Source organism: Octodon degus, unplaced genomic scaffold (assembly GCF_000260255.1).
Source record: "Octodon degus isolate 3935 unplaced genomic scaffold, OctDeg1.0 scaffold00042, whole genome shotgun sequence".
In the NCBI taxonomy this organism is placed as follows: Eukaryota; Metazoa; Chordata; class Mammalia; order Rodentia; family Octodontidae; genus Octodon; species Octodon degus.
In genome coordinates, this window is record NW_004524618.1 from 849,499 (window position 1) to 856,015 (window position 6,517).

At 46.9% G+C, this 6,517-nt stretch overlaps 1 pseudogene; it reads right to left on the reverse strand.

Moving 5' to 3' along the window:
• Positions 1-303: 303 nt before the first annotated feature.
• On the reverse strand, positions 304-400 carry LOC111816855 (annotated as a pseudogene).
• Positions 401-6,517: the final 6,117 nt, after the last annotated feature.

Consider the following 6,517-nt stretch of genomic DNA (forward strand, 5'->3'; position numbering starts at 1 on the left):
TATATTAAAGAGATTTAGGGCTGGGGAGGTAGCACAGTGGCATAAATACTTGCCTTGCAAGTGCAAGGTCCAGAGTTCGATCCTTGGTACCACAGAAAAAAGTTTTGGGCCAGGGAGATAGCTCAGTAGAATAAGCACTTGCCTGGAAAGTGTAGGGTTCTGAATTCAATTCCTGGTACCAAAAAAAAAAAAAAAAGATTTTTTTTCTTTTTGGAACCGGAGATTGAACTCAGGTCCTTGTGCTTACCAGGTAAGAGCTTATTCTAATGAGCCATCTCCCCGGCCCTGAAAAACAATTCCTAAACAAATATGGAACACTTCACAAATTTGCATATCATCCTTGTCTAGGGGCCATGCTAATCTTCTCTGTATCATTCCTTTTTTTTTTTTTGGCGGAACCGGGGGTTGAACTCAGGCCCTTGCCCTTGCCAGGCAAGCACTTATTCTACTGAGCTATCTCCCCAGGGCCCACCCCCCCAAAAAAGAGATTTAAAAAATACTTTTTTTAAAAAAGGGCTGGCCTGATAGTTCAGCAGACTAAAGCGCCTGCTTAGGCAGAGCCACTGGGCTTCCATCCCTGGCGTGCTGTGCCAGCCCCACCCCTGGGGTGTGCTGAGATAGCAACTGAAACTGGGTGTGGTGGCACACGCCTGTAATCCCAGCACTTGGGAGGTTGTGAACAGGAGGGTCACTACAAGTTGGATCTACAGAGTGAGACCCTGTATCCCCTGTACTAAATGTAAAAAAAATCATAATAATTAAAAGCAACACAGAATTTCACTAACAAAATGATAGGAATTAGCAATGATTGTTATATTACATAATGTTTTTGAATTAGTTGTTCAGATTACCAGATAGAAACATGCAAAGTTGGTCCAAAAATTGTAAAGCTTTATTTAACTTTATTTTTTTGGCAGGCTTAGCCCACCCTGAGGGTGGGGCTGGCATAACGTGGCGCTGGGGATCGAACCACAGTCTCCTGCGCCTGCCTAAGCTTACCTAAGCAGGTACTTTAGACTGTTGAGCTGTCTTGCTGGCCCAATTATAAAACTTTTAAAAGGAGAGAAATAAAATTTAAGCATTAACTGCTTCCCTCAAGAGACCAGCAGAAATCGGCAGTATAGTTATCCAAGCTATCTTAGGTATGCAATGCATATTTCTTTTCCCTTTCTCCTTTCTTTCTTTCCTTGTTTTCCTCATTTCAGTTGTTCCTTCTCTTAAAAGTTTTTTTCCCTCCACAGTATCTATTGTACCTCTCAGATTTTATTTACTCTTTCAGGTTCTCTCTCTCTCTCTCTCTCTCTCTCTCTCTCTCTCTCTCTCTCTCTCTCTCTCTCTCTCTCTCTCTCTCTCTCTCTCTCTCTCTCTTTCTCTCTCTCTCTCTTTCTCTCTCTCCCCCTCTCCCTCTCTCCCTCTCTCTCTTTCATTTTATGTATTTGGTACAGGGTCTCACTACGCAGCTCAGACTTGTAATGATTCTTCTGTTTTCAGCCTCCCCAGAGCTGGGATTACAGGCGCATGCCACTATTTCCTGGACTCAGTTGCTGACTCAGCATGCCCCAGAGGCGGGGCTGGCACAGCATGGGGACCAAGTATCGAACCCTGGCCTCTGCGCTTGCCAAAGGTGGCACTTAGTCTGCTGAGGTATCTCACTGGCCCTCTTTCAGGTTCTTACACTAGAGGGACAATATGATTTTGACACATGCGGGGCTGTTTTATTTCACTTATGAGTATGGTCTCTAGTTGCACCCATTTACCTATAAAAGCCTTGAGTTTATCTTTTTTTGTAGCAGAATAATACTCTACTGAATAAAAATAATCACACTGTTTTTCTCCACTCCTCAGTTGATGGGCATTGGGGTTGTTTCCAAGATTTAGTTATGACAAATTGCATTGCTATAAACATGGGTGCACACATATCGCTCTAGTCTGATGTTTTCAGTTCTTCTGGATAAATACACAGGAGAGCACTAGCTGGCTTGAGTAGGACCTCCAACCCTGGTGTTCTGAGGGACCTCCACACGGTTTCCACAGAGGCTGTACTCCCATCAACAATGAAGAAAAGCTCCTTTTCTCCCGCAGTCCCTCCAGCATTTGTTATTACTTGTGTTCTTAATGATAGGCATTTTTCTGGGGCAGGCTGGAATTTCAGTGTTGTTTTAATTTGTGTTTCCCAAATAATCAATGATGTTGAACAGTTTTTCATATATTTATTTGCCATTTGTATTTCTTCACCTGAGAACTGTATATTCATCTCAGATGCCTTTTTTTTTTTTTTTTTTTTTTTTTTTTTTTTTTTTTTTTTAAAGGGGGGGGTTTTTTTTTTTTTTTTTTTTTCGTGGAACCAGGGATTGAACTCAGTCCTCTGCACTTGCCAGGGAAGCACTTATTCCATGGGGGGGGGGTGCTTTTTAAAAATTCTTTATGTTCTAGATAGAAGTCCTTTGAGGGGCAGCTAATTTTTTTCCCCAATTCATGAGTTTTCTTTCTACTGTGTCAGTGATTTCTTTCTTCTTTCTTTCTTTCTTTCTTTCTTTCTTTCTTTCTTTCTTTCTTTCTTCTTTCTTTCTTTCTTTCTTTCTTTTTTTTGGTGATTTCTTTTGACATGCAGAAACTTTTCAAAAAGACAAAATCCCACCTGTTGATTCTTTGAAGTATTTGCTGTATAGTTTGGTTTTTGTTCATGAACTCTCTGCCTACCCTTATGTCTTCAGGATTTCTACCTACTTTTTCCTCCAGTAGATTTAGTGTTTCTGTTTTAATATTTACATCTTTGACCCATTTCGACTATAGTTTAGTGCATGGTGATAGACGGGGGCCTAATTTTAGCTCCTGGCATGTGGAAAGCCAGTTTTTCCAGCAACTTATTAAACTTTTATTTATTTATTTATTTATTTATTTATTTATTGCGGAACCGGGGATTGAACTCATGCCTTTGTGCTTGCCAGGGAAGCACTCATTCCACTGAGCCATCTCCCCGGCCCCTAAACATTTAATAAGTTTAAAAACTTATCAAAGAGGCTGTCTTCTAGTCAACATGTTTCAGCTCTTTGTCAAAGATAAGGTAGCTGAATGTGTTTGTTTTCCATTTTCTGAAATCCTCTTCAATATCTCTTTCCATGGTACTATAATTTTCACTATATAAATCTTTTACTTCCTTTGTTACATTGAGTCCTAAGTATTTCATTTCTTTGGATTTTTTGTGGAAGTCATGGATTCCCTAATTTCTCTCTCAGTGTGTTTGCTGTTTGTGTACAGAAATGCTATTAATTTTTCAGTGTTGACTGCATGGTTTCTATCTTGACATCCCTGAAGCCTTCTGTGCTCAGAGGTGGGGCTTTGGGGGGTGGCTGGACCGTATTGCGTGGTACTCACCGGTCCACCCCTGAGTTCTTAGCTGGATCTGGAGGTGGGAGGAAACCCTGAGGAGGGTCACTGGGGTGTGGCCACTGAGGCTCTATCTCCCCACTTCCTGCCTCCCTGCCACAAGCCATTTCTCCCCTGCCATGTTACCCTACCTTGGAGCCCACTGACTACAACTGAAACCTCTACAGTTCTCCTTTAATTTGTGGATGTTGGGAACTGTATCTCGGTGATGAGGAAGTAGCTACGACATGTGTGATACATATTATGTGTGTGTGACGCACACACACGTCATGTTCTTTATCCTATGTGAAGCATCTTTAGCTGCACCATGTAGTGGCATGAAGGACAGCACTGAGAAGATGTCAGTTCTGTCCATCCTGAAGCTTTTTTTTTTTTAACATTTATTTATGTGTGTGTGTGTGTGTGTGTGTGTGTGTGTGTGTGGCCAGCTCAGCCCACCAGGGGGCGGGGCTGGCTGGCATGTGGTGCTGGGGGATTGAACCGCGGTCCCTGTGCATTGCCAAGCTTGTTTCAAGTAGGTGCTTTAGACCACTGAGCCATCTCTCCAGCCCATCCTGAAGCTTTTTCCTCATCCCAGTCCATACCTCTGTGTTCAGTAAGTAGCAGTTCCCCACGCTCCACTCCCTGTCCCACTGATCACCGACCTACTTTCTGTCTCTAGGGATTTGCCTATCGTAGGCGCCTCATATACTTGGAATCACGGTATTAGTCCTTTGCGGCTTTGCGAAGTGTTTGTGTCTCATGGCGCCCTGGCACGCCCGAAGCACACTGTGTGCCAGCACCCTTCCCTGAGGCTGGGCACGCCCGCCTGGCATTTGCCCTCGCACCCGCTGGGGGCAGCCGAGCTGTCTCCGCCCTCTCTCCTGCAGCTGCAAGGTACTCTGCACACAGGAGCACCGGGTCTTGCTCGAGGCCCTGTGCCTGTCCCTTGGGATAGGGCACTGGGTCAGATGGCAAAGCTGTTTCACTTTCCAGCAAAGGGCACAATGCTTGTAAATGCTGCATCCTCGCCAATGCTTGTTCTTTTCTGTTTTGTTTACCTGTTTGCTTCAGACCCAATGCTGCTGTACTGCCACTCGTGTGTTTTCATTCTACTGGCTACACTGTATTCATCCACTGACTGCTGAGGGACCTTTGAGTGGGTCCTGGCTTGGAGTGATCGGCAGCCCCTTGGCTGTGAGCAGTGCTGCACCCAGACTCTGTGCGAAAGGCTGTGGTGCGGTGGGTGGAGTCTCGTCAGACACTTAGCTCACGCCGCAGTGAATGAGAGCTCAGCTGGCCAGCATTCTCTCCAGAACTTGGTACTGTCATCATTTTTATTAGAAAAGATGAATTTCTTCTCCCTTCCCTCTCCCTCTCCTTTCCGCCCTGCTTCCCTGCCTTTCTCTTTCCTTTCCCCTTTCTTTCTTCCTCTTTCCTTCCTCATCCTTTCAGATAGTGTCTCACTATCTCATAGTGGGTTGTGCTGGCTGGGGTTTCCAAGCCACTGTAGAGGTAGGTGGGAGAGTCCTCCCCTTTCTCTTGCACGTGTATGTTGCGGCTGCAATGTGGAAAGAGTTTGGGTCCCTTTATCCTATGAAGGACAGCCATTCTTGGGGCAAGCCAGCATCCGGGAAGAGCTGGCGACAGAGGTTAATGGAAGAAGGGTCCACCAGGAAGGACATCTGAGTGTGGACAAAGGAGCAGGTGAAGAGCTTCGGTGTGGCAGCTCCAGGTCCCTCCTGGTTGACTTGTGGGGATACCAGCAGCCTCCTGAGGCTGGAGAAAGCTCTGGAGAGGCCAGCGAGGTGGGGGACCCCTCTGGGAGGCACTCTGCAGACTCCTCAAGAGCCGGCCGCTGCTTCCTAGGGAAGCTTCCGGAGCCTCTCATGGAATCTGCATTCAACTGTCAAGCTAGGTGGCTTTGCCTTTGAGGCAGCAAGGAGGAGTTGGGGGGTCTTGGAGGGGAAGCAGCCTGTGCTGCCCACGTAAGCAGAGCAGCTGGGCCGGGTGAGTGAACAGGCCTAGTAGGCGATCCATGTGTGCACGCCTGGGCAGGATCATGTGAGGCCTCCTCTTTTATTTAACTAATAAATGACCCCGTGACTGCCCGTGTTTTTCCTTCCCTCCAACACCTGCTGTGTCATCTGCGGCCTGGACTCGGGGAGGAATGCATCTCCGAAGTGGACGTGCATGCAGCGTGGACCGCTCCCTGTCCCTTTCTGTCCCTGCTCTTCATCCTGACCGTGTTGCTGTGGACACCCCAGACCTAGGTACACATAGTTACGTAGCTACATTTCCTCGCCTTTCTCCTGACCACAGGCACCCAGGGGCTTCTGGTCCACAGTGGCAAAGCAGCCGGGCCATGTCCCCTGTGCGCCCTGCCTGTGCTGTTTCAAGCTATCGCCCAGGACAAGCCACGGGTGACCACGCAGTTGGAACCCTCTGGGGACTCCTGCCAGTTTGCACCACTGTCAGCAACGTGAAGGTCCCACCCCACGCCCCCGCCCACACGTCCTACCATGCAACTTCAAAATTTGCCAGTGACACAAATGCAGAATGCCACCCCCCATTTTTTGGTGTTTTGTTTTTTGTTTTGCTTTTTTTTTTTTTGGTGGAACCAGGGTTTTGAACTCAGGCCCTTGTGCTTGCCAGACAAGCGCTTATTCTACCAAGCCATTTCCCTGGCCCTTGCTTTTGTTTTTTTGAGAAAGAATCTCACTATGCAGTTCAGGCTGGCCTTCAGCTCACTTTGTAGCTCAGTGGTCTCGAACTCTCACTGATCCTCCTCCCTCAGCCCCCAGAGTGCTGGGATTACAGCCCAGTTCAGGCTGCTGCCTGTTTATATTTGACTTTTCTGATTATGACTGGGCTTGAGCTCCTCATGGCAGCCAGACACTCGTGTGTTAATCTTTTGGGTTGTTGGTTCATTTCCTTTCCGTCTTTTTCTGTTGGATTCCTTAAGACGGGGATGGCTGGTTGCTGTTGCTGCTTCTGTTGCTGACATTTGTCTTTGGCTGCCTTCTGCCTGCTCTTCGACGCCCCTCTGCCACGCCATCCTGCCCTGGAACCAGTCAACTATGGACCGAAACCCTGTCAACCAATCTCGAGGCCGGCAGTAAGTTATTTATTTGAGCTCTGACTGTCTTTC